At 39.9% G+C, this 20,354-nt stretch overlaps 1 protein-coding gene across 1 annotated transcript in view; it reads left to right on the top strand.

Moving 5' to 3' along the window:
- Positions 1 to 20,354, top strand: part of DGKI (diacylglycerol kinase iota) — a 503,984-nt gene that overhangs the window by 197,039 nt on the left and 286,591 nt on the right. Inside the window, exon 3 of the mRNA XM_049774493.1 lies at positions 3,554 to 3,649. The gene's annotated coding sequence lies outside the window, so the exon portion shown is untranslated. The remainder of the gene's footprint in view (positions 1 to 3,553; positions 3,650 to 20,354) is intronic.

Here is a 20,354-nt window from a genome sequence, read left to right as displayed (position 1 = left end):
GTTGTCTGAAAATTATTTAAGCCTTGAGGACCTGACTAGTGTAGCAGGTCAGCCCCTGAAGAGGTTGACTGATGGAGGGATGGAGAATGAGGCCCTTTTCTTCCAGCTCGGAGCACGCGTCTGCCACCCTGTCTAGCCCACGGTTCTGAGGTGAAACGGCGGGTAAACAGCTCGCAGACAATCAGGCTCGTGGAAATATTTGCTTTATTCGGATGGACAAAACTGAAGTCCAAAGACTCAGATTCAGTTCCAGCCAGCAAAAAGCCCTCGCCTTCCACAGACCCTTGCTCTTATAGTCCAGAGTCAGGTCCCACCCAATGGTGGGATCAGATACCAACCAATGGTGGAAGCAGAATCAGGTCCTACCCTAGGGTGGGGGCAGAATGCCAGGTCACACCCTAGGGTAGGGCACAATCACCTAATCAGATTAGGGTGAGCAACATAGTAATCCCCCAAAATATTTACATACACAACAACTAGAAAAGGTATTGTAGATGAATTTGGAGAAATAGGTATATTTTAAGAGGTGAATTCACTGGCAGTATCTCCCCCTCCTACCACCCCACCTTTATTTTGGTATACATATTCCTGCTTCCTTGTGCTAAATAGGGATATATGTCTATAGGAGACTCTCATAATATCTTATGTTTTACTGGATATTTCTGGAATAGGTTATTATAGGGAGGATGACATGTAAGATGGACTTCTAAATTATTTGGGAATCCTGAGGAAAGATCATATGGAAGTCACTTCCTGAATTTGTCTGCTTAGGCTGCTGGAACAAAGTACCATTGCTACAGAAATTTATTTTTCACAGTTCTGGAGTGTAAGAAGTCTCTGATCAGATCTGGGTTCTGCTCCATGGAACTGACTTGTTCTGAGGGCTCTTTTCCTAGTCTGTGGGTAGTTGCCTTCCTGATATGTCCTCAGGAACCCTTTATACTCTGTGTGAATAGAGAGAGATATTGTAAATCTTTCAGAAGAAAACTAATTCTACCACAATGACTGTATCCTTTAGGACCTCCCAACCTGGGGTTAGGGTTTCAACATATGAATTTTTGGGATCACAATTCATTCAATAGCTTTCCCTGTATGAAAACAAGCAGATGTCCATAGTACAATATAAATAAGAACAATTTCTCCCATAAATCTTATATATAGTTTGTTTTTATTGTTAATCTAATACGGCATTTTAGTTTAATAATACAACAAATGAGAAAATAGTGAATAAGTATATAAATATATCCAGTATCCAAGATATTGTGGCATGAGAAAGAATATGGTATAATATTATCTTATTAAGACAGAACAAAACCAAAACCAGTCCTCCACCCTACTAGCATAATGAAGCTTTGCACATTTCCAGATTTGCTAGTGTTTTTCTTCATATCTTACAGCAGAGCAGAGCTTTCTTTTCAATCAGAAGTCTGTGAGTATTTTTAGAAGATAGGAAATCATTCAACTTGAAAAGTTTAGAATTAACTGGTGAAGGCCTACAGAATTAGCAGAATTGTATTATGCTTTGAATACACCGTGATGGAAAGTTTTAAGAAGCCTCTGGCTTAGAAGTATAATTTACCCATTATTGCTGTAAAGGTGTTTTCAAACACTCTTTACTCAAAGTACTTTAATACTACTATCCTCCTTCTGGGCTAATTTGCTAAGTAAAGATAACTGTTAATAGAATTTTGGTCTCAATTACCATGGAATTTTTAGTGTTGGGTCTAGATAAAGAAAGCCTTAAATGGAATAATTTGAGTTTGTTCCCCTTTTTTTTCATGGGAGGAGAAAACTGCCAGGGGAGTTCTGGAGGCCCAGGCCCCTTCCTACAATTCTCAGCCAGCCAGAATAGTGGAATCAATGATGTTTGTCCCTGCAGTGCCAAGAGTGCTTGGCTCATTCTGTCAGTGCTAGGGACTTCCAGGCAGTGCCCCCAGGCCTTCATGCCTGCACCCAGCAGTGCTCAGGAGACTATTTGTGCCAGAAATTGAGCATGTTTCAGTGCATGCTATTCATGTACCTTAATTGTTTCACTTAGCTTTTCACTTCTGTCCCCCTTTGTATTTTTATTTCTTAACCCCATTTTTTAGATGATTTATTTATTTTTTAAGTTTTATTTTAGGCATCGTGACTCACAATACTGTTAATGGGAGAGTTCCATACATACCACATTCCAGCAGCATACCATTCATCAGAATATCCACCACCTTCCACCATTGCCCAAATGCCCAGTGATCCCCTGACTGTTTTATTCCCTTCTTTTTAACCCTCCCCCTATGGCAAACATCCTGTTCCTATTACCTTTGGAGATTTGTTATAATTTGTTTCTTTTTTTTGTTTGTTTGTTTTTGGGCCACACCCGTTTGACGCTCAGGGGTTACTCCTGGCTATGCGCTCAGAAATTGCCCCTGGCTTTGGGGGGACCATATGGGATGCTGGGGGATCGAACCGCTGTCCGTCCTACGCTAGCGCTTGTAAGGCAGACACCTTACCTCTAGCGCCACCTTCCCGGCCCCATAATTTGTTTCTTTATAACCTACTTATGATAGATCATTTTTTGTCCTTCTCCTGATGACTTCCCTTAGGATGATACTTTCCACATTATCCACACAGTAGTATTCCATTGTGTGTAGGTACTATAGTTTCTTAATTCAGTCATCTGTTCTTGGACACTTTAGCTGTTCCTAGCTTATGGCTATTGTGAATAGAGCTTCAGTGAAAACAGGAATACAAATAACTTTTCTGAATAGATTTTTTTCGTCCTTTGAGATAAAGATCAAAAATTGGAATTGCTGGATCATAGGAAAACCTAATTTTTAATTTTTTGAGTAGTGCCCACATTGTTTTCCTAAAGGACTAGACCCATTGGCATTCCCACCAACAGTGAATGAGGCTCTGTTTTTCTCCACATCCATGTCCACATTGGTTGTTTTTGTTCTTTGTGATGTGCACCAACCTCACTTGTGTTAGATATCTCATTTTTATTTGCATTTTCTTGATGATAAGTACATTATACCTTTTTGCCATCTGTATTTCTTCTTTGAGAAAGTTTCTGTTTGTCTCTTTTCCTATCCCATCCCTCACATTTTTAAGTATGTAACTCTGCCTATGATTATATCACCTTTACATTTAATCTTTTAGTTAATGGTTCAAATAAAATATTTCTAAATGTTGGGGTTTAGAATGGGATGCATACTGGGAACAGGGCTGGAGCGAGGACAACACTAGTGGTGGGAACGACCCTGATTCATTGTCATTATGTACCTTAAATATTACTATGGAAGATTTGTAATTCACTTTGGTCACAATAAAACTTATAAAAAAAGATATTTTTCTAAGCATTATTTTTTTCCTTTTGATTATTGTTTTTAGAATTTTCAGTAGGAGCAACTCCAGCAACATTTTCAGGGGTAAACTGAGTACTTTTAACTCCTTGGGTTCACTAATGTTCTTGATTCCAAGTGTAATTTTGAGGAGTCAAGTTCCCCCTACCCTTCACATATAGCTCTTGATGCATATAAGGAAAACTGAAGTCCTGGTCTTTTGTTTGCAGGAGAATGCTGTGAACGGAGAGCACCTATGGTTGGAGACCAATGTCTCAGGAGACCTGTGCTACCTGGGAGAGGAGAATTGCCAAGTCAGATTTGCAGTGAGTATGCTCCACAGTCTCATGGGTTGATTGGGGTTGGGGAAGATCTCAGAGCCCAGAGGTTTCTGGGGATTTCCAAGGAGAGATTTGAGGAGGCAAAAAGAATTGATCAAGTTAGCATGGTTATTTGAGTGCCATTGCTCATGTTCTCAGGGCTGTATCATGTGGGTGAAACCTTGATTTGCTTTGCTAATTTTGTTGTAACTCAGAAGTCCATCCTGGCTCATGAGTTGGGAATGAGGAGTGGGAGTGCCCCCTGATGGTGTGTGTGTGTGTGTGTGTGTGTGTGTGTGTGTGTGTGTGTGTGATTTGTTGTAACCCAGAGGTCCATCCTGGCTCATGAGTTGGGAATGAGGAGTGGGAGTGCCCCCTGATGGAGGGTGTGTGTGTGTGTGTGTGTGTGTGTGTGTGTGTGTGTGTGTGTGTGTGTGTGTAAGAGGTTGTGTAGCAGAGTTGGAAGGTGAGGCTGTGAGGACATACTAATCTTACCATGAGTGTAGGCTGGCTCAGCATTTTTCAGTCAGTCTGGTTCCATTGCATGTATCTTCTTTGGGCCCCCAGGATATTCTGAAGGAGCCACATGTAACCATGTAAATAAGGGACAACAGCATAAGACTAGGGGCCATATTCATTTCAGCGTTATTTATAGTAATCAGAATCTGGAAACAACACAGATACCTGACAATAGATGAATAGCTAAAGAAATGGGGGTACATATATACAATGGAATACTATGCAGCCATCAGAAAAAAATGAAATCATAAAATTTTCAAATACATGGAAGGACATGGAAACTGTTATGCTGAGTGAAATAACTTAGAGGGAGAGAGATAGACACAGAATAGTCTCACTCATCTATGGGATTTAAAAAAAAAAAGACATTATTGTAATAATAGAGACAATAGAGATTAGGGCTGGTTGGATCAGCCCATGATATGAAGCTTATCTGGTGAGTACAGTTAGAGAAATAACTACACTAACAACTATCATGACAGTGTTAATGAGTAAGAGAAGTAGAATGCCTGTCTCAAATATAGGCAGGAGGTGGAGGAGCAGGGAAATGGGGGCACTGTTGGTGGGAATGTTGCATTGGTGAAGGGGGGTGTACTTTTTTATTATTGAAACCCAATTATAAACATGTGTGTAATCATGGTGCTTAAATAAAGATATTATTAAAAAAAAAAGACTAGGGGGCCAAACTGTAGGGCAAGGAGACAAAAGAATGCAAGAAGATCAAAAGGAAACCAATGTTGGGAAAAGCTTGAAAAGGCTAGCCAATAACTCAAACTAAAGTCTGAAGGATAAAATTATGGATACTGCACAAGCAGTCAGCATTCAAGCACTTTGGGAATTCCTTCATTTTAAAAATGTGCTTTGTGTCCCTAACAATCTGTTTAAATGTTAGAACCTTCTTTGTGCTTTGTGAAAAAGAACATGGTTACCAGGTGGTAAGTTGAGAGAAGCTAAAGTTTTAGAGAAAGAGAACTTAATCTTTTTGTGTAGTTTATTCATTTGGGCCTGGAAAGAGCTGCAGGAAGCAGCACAGTAAAGAAGAGGGGAAGGTATGCATACTTCTTTCTCTGGGGAGGCATGAGAGTCATAATTGGCAACATTTTCTTTTCTTCATTATGTCATTATGCAAAGGATTTGAGAAAATGGTAGTACATTGGAATTGCAAGGGAATAAGTTTTTATTGATGATGAGTAAGGAAGAAATTGAGTTTCTGCCAACACACACACACACGTACACACACACACACACACACACACACACACACACACACACACACACACACACGGCTGACATCAGGCTACGTGAGATCACAAAGCCAGTACAACGGACTGTTAAATCACATTGTATGCTTTAATGCTTATTTTATTTGTTTTGTTGGGAAAACTAGGAGGGTTTGGGAGATCTTGGGTTTGTTAGAGCGAAGTTGAGAATAGTTAAATGTTATTGCAAGGCTCAGCTGAACAGACTTTCAAGTTTACTAAAAAACAAAACAAAAACAAAAACCCAGAATTTGTCTTTGCTTGATGTTACAAACTTCAGACTTCAGTTTCTGGCTAGCTTCTACATTGAGAAAAAGGGGATTAAACTCTTTTAAATTGTACTTTTAACACAGATCTGTATTTAATAGTTTGCATTTCTTTCAATCTTATAAATTCAATTGATTTAAATATAAGAATTCCAGCCTTATGCATATGTATTTTAATTAAAGTATAATTGCATGTTATTTGATTAAATTAGCCAAAACCAAGAGAAGCTCAGCTGTTTGGACTAATATGCTATAAATAATGAATTAACATTAGGATCTGAGCTAATTGCATAAACACTGGTCTGAGGGATACCAAATAATAGGAAAAAAAAAACAAACAGAGAACCTATCTGATTTACGTAATCTACATTTTGGCTTCTACTGACATGGTTCCTGACTCACTAGCCTGTCATATATGAAGGGGTTTTTCCACAAACTCCCCCCTCTGAAACTTTTCTGGTATTGATTTGGTTCTTTGGCTTGCTTCTCTTGGCAAAACATAAACAGATGCATAAGTCTTAAGTCTTGTGTCATTAAATAGCATTGCTGGGGCTGGAGTGACAGTACAGTAGGTAGAGTATTTTTCTTTCATGCAGCTGACCCGGGTTTGGCCTCTAGCATCCTATATAGTCTCCTGAATCTGCATGGAATTATTCATGATCTCAGAGTCAGGAGAAATCTGAGAACTTCCAGCTTTGACCCCAAAACCTAAATGATATTTGCTAATGGATTATACTTAGTCACTAATACTTCAAGGTCAGGAAAAACAAGGAGTGCAAAGAACATTTGAAGGAGACCTAGGAAGCAATAAAGGTATAAACTCTCCCTCTGTTCTCAATCATCCTCATAATTTCATCCAAAATACATGACTCTGGGGCCAGAGAGATAGTACAGCAGTAGGCCTTGCATGAGGTTAACCTGGGAGGGACCCAGTTTGATTCCTGGCATCCCATATGGTCTGCCAGCCTGCAAGGGGTGATTTCTGAGTGCAGAGCCAAGAGTAACCCCTGAACACCACTGGGTGTGGGCCAATAACCAAGCAATAAATAAAGTTTGAAAACATTTTTTTCAAAACACATGACTCTGTTAGTTGACTTTACAAAGTATCTGGAAATAATCATAGATATCATGTAGATATCTGCATGGTCAACTCTTGTTCAGTCTTCAGCACAACATGGTTCTCTGTGAACCACCCAGAGTGACTTCCTGAGCAGAAAGCCATGAGTAGCCCACTGATGTAAGCCCCAAACTCAAAGTTATAACAACAAACTCAAAGTATATGGAATATGAAGAATTCTCTTCCAAAAATTATTAACTAAAGGTTCAGCAACTCAGGGAGAAAATTGAAGCTCTGCATTTTATATTAAGCTTCTCCAAGCTCAATTTCTTTACTTAGAGCTTTAGATAAGATCATACATTAAAATTGCATCCTTGCTACAGAGACTGAAATAATGAATTGAAAGGAGGGTCTTGCTCATTCTGGTGGTGGTGAAGGGACAATAATTTTTTTCATCACAAGCAAGAAAAGTAGTGAAATAGTCTAAACTGTTGTATCCATGTTACCTCAATCATAATGAAAATAACAATAAAATTTGTTTAATAAAAAGCAATAAAGAACCCCCCCAAAGAACAGGAGTGGGCCAACAATTCACAAAAAAACTACCAAATAGTGAATTCTCTATTATAATAGAGAATTTATTATAATTCTCTATAATAGAATTGTAATAATAATTTAATATAGATTAAATAATTAAATAATTAAATTTAATTTAATATAGATATATAGAGATATATGTTTATGTATCTATATTAAAACATCAGCAATCAGCATGTGCCTAAATTAGCAAGACTTGCAAATTAAGAGTGCTGCTGGTGAGTTCAGGTATAAATGAGTGATTTTGTGGTCCACTGGATAGAGTGAGAGTGGACAGACATTATAAAGTACACAGTATATTGTGAAAACATTAGAAATCTAACTCCTACTCTGCATCTCACTTGCATCACATCTTGGGAAAGAAATAGAAAGATGCTGGAGAGTGATATGAGGTTGGCTTAGGGTGGGGACTTTATTGTAGAAAAAGGAGATAAATAAGCTTGATTACCAAAGGGTTTTAAAGAAGGAAGGGAGGAAGGGAGAGAGAGAGAGAGAGAGAGAGAGAGAGAGAGAGAGAGAGAGAGAGAGAGACAGAGAGACAGAGAGACAGAGAGACAGAGAGACAGAGAGACAGAGAGACAGTGAAGAGAGAGAGACAGAGAGACAGGAGAGACCTTCTAGTGTCCAAAAGCTGTCTTGAAGAAAGAAGCAAGTGCCCTGCACTCCATTGTTCATGAATTTGAGCCAAGAGTGAGAGAATATATTGACCCAAGCAGTGCATCTTCCCGGGGAGCCAGTATCCCTTAGAAAACCTGTTAGCAATAAAGATTGATGCAATGTTGACTGAGTATGTTTGTGACTACATTTAGGACTCTACCATTTTAACCAGAGCATCAGATAATGCTGGTGCAGATGGTCCACTGTGTAAACTATGAGCAATGTAGTAGTTTAAGAAAGAACTTTAACCACCAGGCCTGTTCAACAATGGGGGAAAACAGTGCCTGGAGACAAGGGCTCAGGTGTATGTTTACAGAAAATTTGTTAAGGATGATGAACAACAATTCGTAATAATGAAAAGTGGATGATTCATATATCCATAGATATTCATATTTATATACATGTTTTTTTGTTTGGAGGCCATACCAACAGTTCTCCTGGTTTACTTCTAGTTCTTTGCTCAAGGATCACTCCTGGTGGGGCTCAGGTTTGTGTGTGTGTGTGTGATCAAACCAAGGTCAGTTGTGAACAAGGCAAGCACCTTACCTGTCATACTATCTCTCCGGCTCCAATATAGGTTTTGAAGTGAGGTGCAAGCATTGCTTTTAGCAGGAGTGACTCCATTAGCAAAGACATACATTTTACTTCTTACCCTAATTTAAAAGAGCAAATAAATGTCAGGGGGAGAATTTAAGAAAATGATCAATCAGTGTGGGCTGAGGTAGACAGGGACTTCATGGAAATAGGGCTTGGTTTAGTTTTGAGAAATGGGTAAGATTTCCATAAGGAGGGCTGGGGAAGGAAAACTATTTAAAAAAACAAGAGCAAGAAGAAACTGGGAGGCAATGTGAGACATGTCTGAGCACTGCCCAAAAAGGTTACATATTAGATAAAAGAGGAAATCATGACACGGGGAGCAGTACTCGTGACCCTATTTTCTGAACTGAAACCTGGAGCACATGTTTTAAGTGTCTGTGTCCTGTCATTTGGCCATAGAGTAGATTGCCTAAAGATCATTTTGAGGATGAAAGTGACCATAGTTTAATGGTATTGAATGCTATTTAATGTATTTAAGACCGTAGCATGAAGGGTAAAAACAGATTCAAATTAGGAGAATTATTATTTTATCTTTTGGAGATATCTCAATAGTCTACTTACTACTTATTTACTTCAAGTCCAGGATCTCCCGCTGCCCCCGGGGCTGATAGTAGGGAACACTGGCAGTTGGGCAGCATGGTCTCAGGCTGTCACTAGCAACTCATTGAGTGTGACTCCCTGAACCCACTCTGTCCTCCCACTTACAGAGCACATAGCTTCATGGCAGGGTAGCTTCACACAACACTTGCAGTCAAGTTTACCTAGATAAGCAGACATAGACAGCAAAGCAGTAGCAGGAAAAGTGCATTTGCTGCTGCCAACTTGGCTTTGCCATTCTATTTCCATCCCAGCTGAACTGTGGACCCATTTCACTACTTTCTACCTGCCTGTCTTAATGGACAGAACTGATTTTAAGATAGGCTTCAGTGATTTTATTCCTCATGAAGCATTATAGTTATGATGTTGCCTTCCTTTCGATTTAATTAAGATTTCTTAATGTTAAACAATTTGTTAATTTTATTTATTTATTTATGTATTTATTTATTTTGGTTTTGGGGCCACACCTGGTGATGCTCAGGGGTTACTCCTGGCTATGCACTCAGAAATTGCTCCTGGCTTTGTGGACCATATGGGATGCTAGGGATCTAACCGAGGTTCATCCTGGATTAGTTGTGTGCAAGGCAAATGCCCTACCACTGAGCTATGGCTCTGGCTCCTAATATTATTTATTTTAATAGGAGTAATATCCAGCAAAACTTGGAGGCTCTTGTACATTCTTGATGATGCCTGACCCACCAATAGAGGCCCGATGATTCAGTGATAGTCCTGGTGATTCTAGGACTATATCTAGTGATAAGAGCAGGGGTCCATGTTGTGATTGAGATAAAACTCAGGATCACATACATGTAAGCAGTAGTACTCTACCACTCTGAACCTGAACCATCCTAATCCCCATAAAATTTTTTTTATTTGTTTGTTTTTGGGCTATCCAGTAGTGCTAAGGGGTTACTCCTGACAATGCGCTCAGAAATTGCTCCTGGCTTGAGAACCATATGGGATGCCAGGGTGGTGGTGGTGGTGGTGGTGGTGGTGGTGGTGGTGGTGGTGGTGTCGAACTGCCATTCATCCTAGATTAGCACGTGCAAGGTAAATGCCCTATCACTTGTATCACTGCTCTGGCCCCCATAAAATTGTTTTTATTGATTGAGATTCTGAAGCTGACAATACTATTAATAATGGTATCTCATACACATAAAAAAACACACTCTATATTCATCACCAATGTACTCACCCTCTCCCAAGAATACATACTCCCCTTGCCCCAATTAATTTGTGTGGATTAATTAAGTTCTCCCATTATATTGCCTTTAGACTTTTGTTGCTATCTCACTATGTTTAAGCCCCCTATATGAGAGAAATCATTCTGTAACCCCTTCTTTCTAGTTGACTTCACTCAGGATGATATCCTCTAGTCCTAATCACGTTGCTGTAAATTGAATGGTTTTGCTCTTTATTAGAGCTGCATAGAATTTCATTGTATATATACCATATATATTCTTATTTTTTGTATTTTGGGTCATACCCGGCTGTGCTCAGGGGTTATTCCTGTATTAGTGCTCAGGAATCACTTTTGGTAGGCATAGGGGACCATATGGGATGCTGGGATTCAAACCACCTTCTGTCCTGAGTTGGCTGCATGCAAGGCAAACGCCCTACCACTGTGCTATCTTTCCAATCCCTCATATATATTCTTGATCCATTAATCCATCATTAGGCATTTGGGCTGTTACCATATCTTAGCTATTGTACTAAGTGCAGCAATGAACAATAGGTGTGCCTATATATCCTTCTGAATGAATGTTTTTGTATTTGGAGGAGAAATGACATAAAGTGACATATCCAGTGATACACTGGATTATATGATAGTTCTATTTTAGAGTTTTGAATTGATCTCCATACTGCTTTTCATAAAGGCTGAACCAGATAATATTCTAATAGTTCATGAGGTTTCCTTTCTCATCACAATCCCAACAACACTGGATATTTCTAGATGTTTGTTATTGTTGTCTTGGGGGAAAAGTGGGTTATGTTTAGGGCTTATTCCTGGCTCTGTGTTGCGAACTACACATGGTGTTTGAGGTACTAAGTGGATGCCAGGGAACAGTAGACAGCTTTTACTGCCTATGCCACTCTAGTCATCTTGTTGAAGATTCCTCTGCAGTCAACTTTCTGAAGAGTTCTGCCAATATTTTCTTCAAATTATTTTATGGATTCTGGTTTAATCATAAGAGCTTTGATTCACTTTGAGTTTGCTTTTGTGAGTGGTGTGCTGTGTGGTTCTATATTTTACATGTATATATTTTTTACATGTGACTATCTACCTTACCACAGCCCACTTTTTTGTGGGCAAAGTGAATTATAAATCTTTCACAGTAATATTTAAGGCACATAGTAATAATGAATGAGGGGCATTCCTACTACCAGTGTTGTCCTTCCTCCTCTCCTGTACTCAGCATGCATCCCTCTTACCCCTCCTCTACCCCTCGTAATACTAGTGCAACTGTTCCCCCCATGTATAGCTTGATGTAGATTCACAGCCCACTTTTAATTTTGTTTTTAAAAGTAATTTGTTCTCAGCTCATATCTATCACTGTAATCTTTGGTGAGTGGAACTGGAATTAAATATAGTTCTACCCCACTCTCTTCCATTGAAAAAAAATACAAATCTCTACACTGGTGTTTCTGTGTCACATCTAGTATAGAACCACCAATTCAGTTAATGAAAAGAGTTGAGAATAGGGGCCAGAGAGGAAGCACAGTGGTAGGGCATTCGTTTGCCTTCCATGTTGCCAACCTGGGAGGGACCCTGTTCAATTCCTGGCATCCCATATGGTCTCCCAGCCTGCCAGGGTGATTTCTGAGTGAAGAGCCAGAAATCAATACATCAATGAATCAATCAATAAATAAAGTTAAAAAAAAAAGAAGAAAAGTGTCAGGAATAAATGAAGTGACTGGCTCTGCACCCACCGCATGAAGGAGCTACTAGGAGTTGATTTATGTTTTTTTCAAAGATGTGCTGAGACCTTAAGGCCTGTCATGCAGAATGGGACTTCAATCAGTTCACAGCAGGTGTGGTTCCAAAAGATGAAGTCACCCCTAAGCTAATCCCCCTGTGGTTGAACAAGGAGAGAGACAGAGAAGACAGGATAATGAAGGCAGAGGCAATATCAGACATGTGCCACAAGCCACGCCTGTGGCAACTGCAGGCCTACAGAAGCAGCTGGGAGAGAGGCCTGGATTCAAAGCTTTGGGTTCTATAGAGAAAAGACCCCTGCATTTTAGATTTCCAGTCTTGAGGTTCATAAGGAGATACTTTCCTGTTGGTCACTCCTCTAGTGTCAGTTTTGGGGAGCAATTATTCTGTAGGTAAGTTTTCTGATCTGCATGGGTAGATAAGACATCCTTGTATCTAGGCCAGTCCTGGTGGAGGGTTTCCCTGAGAGGCATGCAGTGTCCTGGCTGAGTGAGCAAGCTGTCAGGGAGGTGCCAGCACTGTGAGCTGCAGAGGAGGGCAGGGAGATGGTTAGGTGAGCAAGTGAGTGTGTGGGTTCGGGAAGAGGAGAAAGGAGCTGGCAGACTTCAGGGTGTTGTTACCAGATATAGCTTCTCTATTTTTAGCTGTACTTGTGTCACCTCCTTTTTATGAGAAGACAAAGAGGTACTGTTTGCTTTTGTTATTGTTTTGTCCCTGTGTTTTGCTTTGACTTCTTCCTGTGGGTAAGGTTTGGGCACTTGTCTTAAGTGTCCAGCTTGGTTGGCTGAGAAGTCCCTGTGGACCCCAAGCACCCTTAAGACACTCCATATCTTCTCTTTCCCTCCCTCACATTTCACATACATATACCCAAATACATCCTAGCTCTTCTCAGCTTCTTGGAGTCTTGGGTTCCTTGGTAAAGTGGTGACCATTTTACTTGGCTCTTGGAGTTAGTAGAAGGGTTAAATTAAATGATAAATGTCACTGTCTTTCCTCTTGTTGTCTATCTCTCCTATTCTGTCTCAATGTCATGAAGTCAGATAGGCTAATTAGTTGGACTTTGGTATGAAACAGGCCTTATTACTGGAGTTGTTGAGTATTCATCAATGTAGAGATTCATACATCTTCACTTTTTGGCTGCTATATAGATCTCCTAAAACCTGAGTGGAACTGATTGAGTGTGGTCAATCAGAATAACCCACATGGTCCAGAAACCATGTCCCAGTTTGTATTGTTTTTATTAATAAGCAGTATTTTCAGAGTAATTGAGTATCATGGATGCTGAGTTAATGGGTTAGAAAAAGTGCAAGGACCATATCTCTCTGCCAAACTTGAAGGAAACCTTCAGCTTTAGGAAAAACAGATTCTGAATGTGACTACCACATCTGTTTTATCTCTGCAGAGTGATCAGATGCCAGTTCATGTGTACCTGCATCTTGTGAGCAAGGTCTGAGTAGCCCCTATGCAGCACACATACATGGCTGGAAACTTTCTGTCCTCAGCAGTGGGGTCTGCCATTGACACCCCATAGAGCACCAACATTGATGTCCTTGTCTTATACTACACACACCCCACCTGCTTGTTGCTGCTCTTTTGCCAGCCCCCACACATGAGTGGTCCAGTGCAACAGATTGGCAATTCACACCACCGGCTTGGCTGTCAGAGGGAACCAAATGCCAGTGAGGCAGTTAAGCTGGAAGGCCATGCCAGCTTTCTGAGTTGTTTGAGTACCAGCCTGGAAGATGCCCTTCCCCCAGGAGCTGCCAAGGTCCATTTTTGCCAGAGACCTCATCACCCATCATTAAGATGTGGGGAAGCAAATGAATGGAGATGACTCAGGGAGACTATCACCATCAACAGGAAGTATTTTGAAAAAGCATTTGCACATACAGACTCCTGTTCTTGATTGCCTGCGTTCACTTACATGATTGGTGGGTTCCTATGAGTGTAGGATATTGTACCCAGTATGTGTTGGGCCAGATGGTCTGCCACTTCCATAAGCTGTGTCAGGCTCTCACATGCTGTGCCCATCACAACCACCACTGTCTGGAGTTAGTAGATATGGGTTGCCATCCACATGTTTGAGGATATTAAAATTTTGCTCTTGCTCTTGGTATGATGCAGGGATAGTGATGGGATATGGAGCTGGGAGGGCCTTACAATTCTGTTATCCCATACGAAGTGGCACTCCACATCATACTATTTTTATTAGTACTCCTGCTTTCTAAATAAATTGTGAGGCTGGAGAGAGAACTCAAAGGGCTGAAATGTTCTATTTCCCATGTTCAAGTCTTGACAATGCAATGCTCCTTGAATATAGCCCTAGGTACTTCCCAGATCTCAGGGTAGTTTGCTACACCGCCTGATCTCTTACCCACTGAACTACTGACTTCAAGCAAAACTACTTCTCTAGGTATAAACATTTCATTGTTGGGCCCAGTTGGTTGAATATCTCTGGGAATTGCCCCTGAGATCTCTTAGATCTCCAGGCATTAGAAGGTCCCTAAAACTAATGTGTCCTGGACCACTATAAGTTAATGTGAAAGTAATATAATGTCTTATTCATTGAAGGAGATGTGTAAGTAAGTCATTTTTGAGAGCATTGAGCAATGAGGTTCTAACATGTATATCTTGCACCTGGAAGTGGTTTAAGTCCTGCCAGGTCCTCTGTATTTTCCTCAGCAAGGAGGAAAAAATTGTGGCACCTGTTATTATCCCCACCCCAAACCCCATCACTTCTCATATCTGTGGCATGTCAGCAACAGCAACAAAAAATGTTGGTGTAGAGCTATTTTCCCTGAGATAGTCAAAACATTTAGTCACAACACTTCAAGGAGGAGCCCGTCACTGGATTGAGTTTACCTTCACTTCAGGGTCAGGTAAAAAAAAATAAAAAAAAGATAAATTCAGGCTCTGGCACTTTGGACATGGGAATATGTTTTTACAGGGAGCAGTCCTGTGATTATTTAGTATGCTGCAGTTCTATTCAGACAGGTAATTTGCATCTGATTTAGCTTGGAATTTGCCTATGCCTATCAACAAGACAAATGCCCAGATGCATAGACATGCTTTTCCTTGTCCCTTGCTCCTCTCTGCCAAATGACCATGAGCATCAGAGTTCAGACAAGGTTCTGGTTACTGCAAAGCCCACTTTTACCTGAAGTATTGTCCACAATTAGTGGTTGCCTAGACAGTGACCAGCCCTAAAGTAGCTACCCTACATTCCATGCCTAAAAACCACCAGGCAATAAGAGACTGCTAGGATGTCCTCATTGGAGGAGCTGTGTGTGGTCGTTGGAATTAAATGACATTTCATTCAGGCCCTGAGTCTCTGCTGGTGTGACATTGGTTATGGTTTTTTACTTTTTCAGGCTCAGTTTCAGAACTGTAATATGTGAATAATTTTTGCTTTTTAGGGCTGTTTGGAATCTAAATGAAGTAATAATACATAGCAGTGTGACCACAAAAACATTAAAAAATATTAGCCACTATAGTTATTCTTCCTTCCTTGAATAAAGTGGTTCAATAGATTGTCAGAAATGATCCCCAAAGGCAACCTCAGAGTTCTAACTTTACAGGGCCTTAGAATTGCCTGCAATTTCTTCTCACTGAGTAAGAGAGGGCAGATCTCCGAGGAGACAGCTAACTCTTAGTTGACACTTTGCTACCTCTTCATCTTTTTGATCTTATATGACAACTGTCCTTCTCTGTCCTTTAGAATCATGTCTCTCATTCTTTGCTTGTCTTCATGGCAAACATAGTACAGAAGTGCTATTTAGTTAAGGGAGTTTTGCAACCTCATTCTATCCTGAACCTTCAGCCTGGGGATTACAGAAAATACTGTGTGCTTTTCCTGAGTTCACGGAAGAAGCCCACCTAGTACTTTGCTGTTGTGCCCGCAAAAGACACACACAGATATGTGCACCCACCTGTCCTCAGCCAAATATGCCATTTCAGGATCTTGTGCTTAGAATCCAAGATGTATGGAGTTCTGTCTCATAGTGAAAGCTCTCAGGGATTTACCTGCACTTCTTCATTGAAGGCAGCACAGAAAACTTATACTAACCACATTATTCTGATTAAAAACTATTATGCTCATTATCGTGGCCAATTGCATCAGTCTTCTTATAGGTTCTTTTAAGTTTCCTCAAGTTCTGTTAGACAAATCAATATTGAGATACAAACATGCACCCTTTATGTCCTTAGTGAACCCTGTGCTATTCTGTCCATCACATTTTCTGATCACATATCAATGGAAAATGGTCATAACATAACGAGGCATCCTTTTTTTTTATTAAAAGAGTAACTTAAGCCAGGGATTTTATGGACTTGTAGTCATTGGTTTTGTCCTAGCTGGTTTATGTCTCAGATGAGACCTGCCTGGCAGCTTTCAGTGAAGATTTTCTATTTCTTGTTCTCAAAATGCAGCTTACAAGGTCCTTTCTATTAGCTCTGTGCTCTGGTTTTCTTTCTCCTCAAATGAAAAACTATAAAACACACTGGCTGTTGGGGAAACGGAAAACCCTTTATTTGTTTTCAAGCAGGGATGAGAAGGCACTTTTCTTCCCGGGACTCAGCTTTTGGAACAGATAGAACCCCTTGTGCTCGAGCTCAGATGCGATCTAGCATCCCTTCGATCCCTTCAAGTTTTATAGACAAATATGAGGTCCTTAGGGAGGGGAGGATCTAGATAACATATCATATATAAATTACTCAAGACAATGCATAGTTGGGATAGTAGAGAAAATATTGGAAGAGCCAATGAGGAGGTATTATATGGCAACAGTTATGGAGGTAGTCCCATCTGCAAGGCAACTTGAGTGGGTCCACCTGCACTGTTACAGTAGAAGCACAGTAGAAGCAAAATCAAGATGCCTCTAGGTGTTTCCCTGAAAGCCACCACCTTCCTCTCCAGATAGGAATATATATGCCCCATTGGGTGTGTGTGTGTGTCAAAGTGACTGAAATGAGAGGAGCTGCTCTGTCCTGTGGCCATACCAGCACCTCTATCTTCTTTCCGTTCCCCTTTCTCTCTCTTATTCAGATCCTGATTGTCTCATGTGTGACTTGTTATCTTGGGCTTTCTTGACCCTTTCAGAAGAAAAGTTGGGGCTGGAGAGATAGTATAGTGGGCAAGGTACTGACTTTGCATGCAGCAAACCTGTGTTTGCCCCCCAAATCCACCATGAGTGATCCCTAAGCAAAGAGCCAGGAGTAAGTCCTTAGTACTATGGAGTAGAGCCCACTCCCCCAAAGAAGAAAAATCAGTAAGTCAATGCCCTAATCATGACCCTCACATGGCCTGAGGTATCTGGCTTATATTGATTGTCTGGTCTCATCTGAAGAGAATTTAGCTCCAAATCTTCTCACCTCTCTACCACTCCCAGAACCCCCCTGAACCTCAGGCCTCTGTTGGACTGTTGTCCTGGCCCAAAACAGTTTCCCAGACCTAGATAACTATGTGGCTAATTCCTTTCCTGCCTTCTGGGGTTTCTTCTAAGTATCTCAGGTCAGTGAAACTTTTCTGGCTAAGCTGTCTTTCACTTCTGCTTTCTTAACTCCTGAGATGTCTTATCCTATGCTTTCCCTTCTTTATTGTTTCTTCTTAGCATGAATTTCTATCAACATAATTCTGTGTTATACTTACCAGTTTTCAGTAGGTTTGTCTATCTCAGGAGAATGTCAGCTCCATGGACTCATAAGACATTTTTTGGTCTTATCTTTATTTGCTTGAAAAATGAAATGAGAATTTATGGAAATATTTCTAGATATCTATCTTAAGCAAAAAAAAAATGATTGTGACCAAGGCAATTTCAATTTAGAAATAAAAGAACAAAATTGGAACTATCACACTACCTGATTTTAAGCAATACTTGAAAATTATAGTATTCAAAACAACATGATATTATTATTATTATTATTATTATTATTATTATTAAAATGGAGGCAGGTTACTGGAGCAAAATATATCACCCAAAGTCAAACAGATGTATATGTGGCCAACTGATTTATAACATATGAGTTAAGAATATACAATAGATAGGCCAGAGTTATAAGAAGGCATTTGCCTTTCACATGACTAGGCTCTATCTCCAGCATCCCATGTGGTCCCTCAAGCCAGCCAGAAGTAAGCCCTGAGAACCTCCAGATGTAGCCCCCTCACTAAAAATTGCTATAGGAAAGGACAACCATTTCAACAAATGATATTGGGAAAACTATAGAGCAAAACAATTGAAGCTAATTGGGGATAAAGAAATAGTACACTGGGTAGGGAACTTGCCTTACATGCAACAGACCTGGATTCAACTCCCAGCATTCTATATGGTCCTGAGACTTCCAGAAATGATTCCTGAGTGCAGAGCCAGGAATAACCCTTGAAAATTGTCAGATGTGACTCCCCCAAAATTGAGACTGGCCCATTATTTTACATTATATTTCAAAAGTTACCCCCCAAATAAAGATTTCAATACAAGCCAGTACAAGACCATACACTATTTTACATTATCTTTAGCCATATCTTTGTAACATCAACTCAAATGGCAAGAGAAACAAAGTTAAAATAAACAAGTGAGGATCACTTGTTGTTAGTTGAAGTGACTAAGATATATACCTAATGTATGTGAGATCCTCCACATGTGGCCCTATATTGGAATACACCACAAACCTGCACCCCACACAGCATAGTCTCTTGATTGCTTCCTAGTATAGTGCTGGTTGTCACTCAGCCTTGAAAGGCCTAAATATGTGCTGTCTAATGAAACATCACCAGGATAACCTCACTTTCCTTAGCACCACTGGGTATAGTCTCTATTTAAAATTTTTAAATTTTTTTATTTGATTTGATTTGATTGAAACCATTGTGATTTACAAAGTCCTTCATAGTTGGGTTTCAGATATACAATGAATCAGGGCCAATCTCACCACCAGAGTTAAATTTCCTCCACCAATGTGCCCCAGGTACATCCCATACTACCTCTCCCTAATTCCTTTCCCCAGCCTGTCAGTATAACAGACTCATTTTAAGTTTAGATTGTTAACGTTTGGGTCTCTTGATTCCATTGTTCTTGCTTTTGGCTTGGACTTTCTGTTCTGTTCTTTTTTTTCAACACTACCAATACACCTAAGTCCACTTTATACCTGGATCCTTTCATATATGTGTTTTTCCTCTTCCACTTAGTTTATTTCCTTCTCTTTACTGTACCCTGGGGTCAAGGGTGTTTGAGAGATTTTTGAGCATTTTCTTTCCCTCCCTGCGGTATCCTTAAAGCTGGGATTAACCCTATCTCCAGTAGGAATAGTGCCAGCTCTATTTATAGTATGTATAAATGCTATGTAGTATTTGCTGGTTGAGTGATATAATAAATGACTTCTCTCATTTCCTCTTGTCTTTTTCCTTCTACTTTTAGATACTGCTGCATATTGCCACTGGCAAAATGATTACTTTTGGTTATATTGGTCTCAAAGCTTTATTGGATATCATCACCTATTAACTCATTGAGTTAAGTTGAACTTTCTATTTCTCAGTCTAAATTTAAGATCTTTAGCATACTCTTCCCTGCCCATCTATTTGATGAAATCTACAACACACATCAGACTTTTTTTTTGGAATAGGCTGTCTTTCTACCTCAGTTATATCTAGCCTATTTCTCTTCACCCCAACAGCAACTATTTTGCATAATAAGTACTGCACGACTTAATTAACCTAGAGATGAGGGAGATATTCTATGAGCAACAACACACATTCCCATGAGTTAAAAAATTATTACAGTTTAGGTAAGATAATTACAATTGTGTTAACATTTATGGTTTTGATGAACCAAGTTACTATACCTTAACTACCACTGATGTGCTCCAGATCCTCCACAAATGTCTCTATGCCACTTCTGGCCCATCACCATTCTCCTTTGCTCCTTCGCAACTTGATAATCTCAGTTTTGTAAACCAATGCCAAGGGTTTGTTACCTTGTCTATCACCTTGTTTTGTTTCTCTTTATACTATAGATGACTGAGATAATTTGGTATTTGTCTCTTTATATAGCTCTGATTTTTTTTACTTAACTTGCTCTTCCAGATCCATCCAAGTTACATCAACCTGTAAGATTTCATCTTTTCTTATAGCTGAGTTATATTCTATTGTTTATGGAAGCCACAGCTTCTTTATTCATTGTACTGTTTTGGATTGTTTTCATATCTGGCTATTCTTAGTGATACAATGAATAGAGGT

Source organism: Suncus etruscus, chromosome 1 (assembly GCF_024139225.1).
Source record: "Suncus etruscus isolate mSunEtr1 chromosome 1, mSunEtr1.pri.cur, whole genome shotgun sequence".
Classification (NCBI taxonomy): domain Eukaryota; kingdom Metazoa; phylum Chordata; class Mammalia; order Eulipotyphla; family Soricidae; genus Suncus; species Suncus etruscus.
This window is presented reverse-complemented; position numbering and strand designations above follow the sequence as displayed.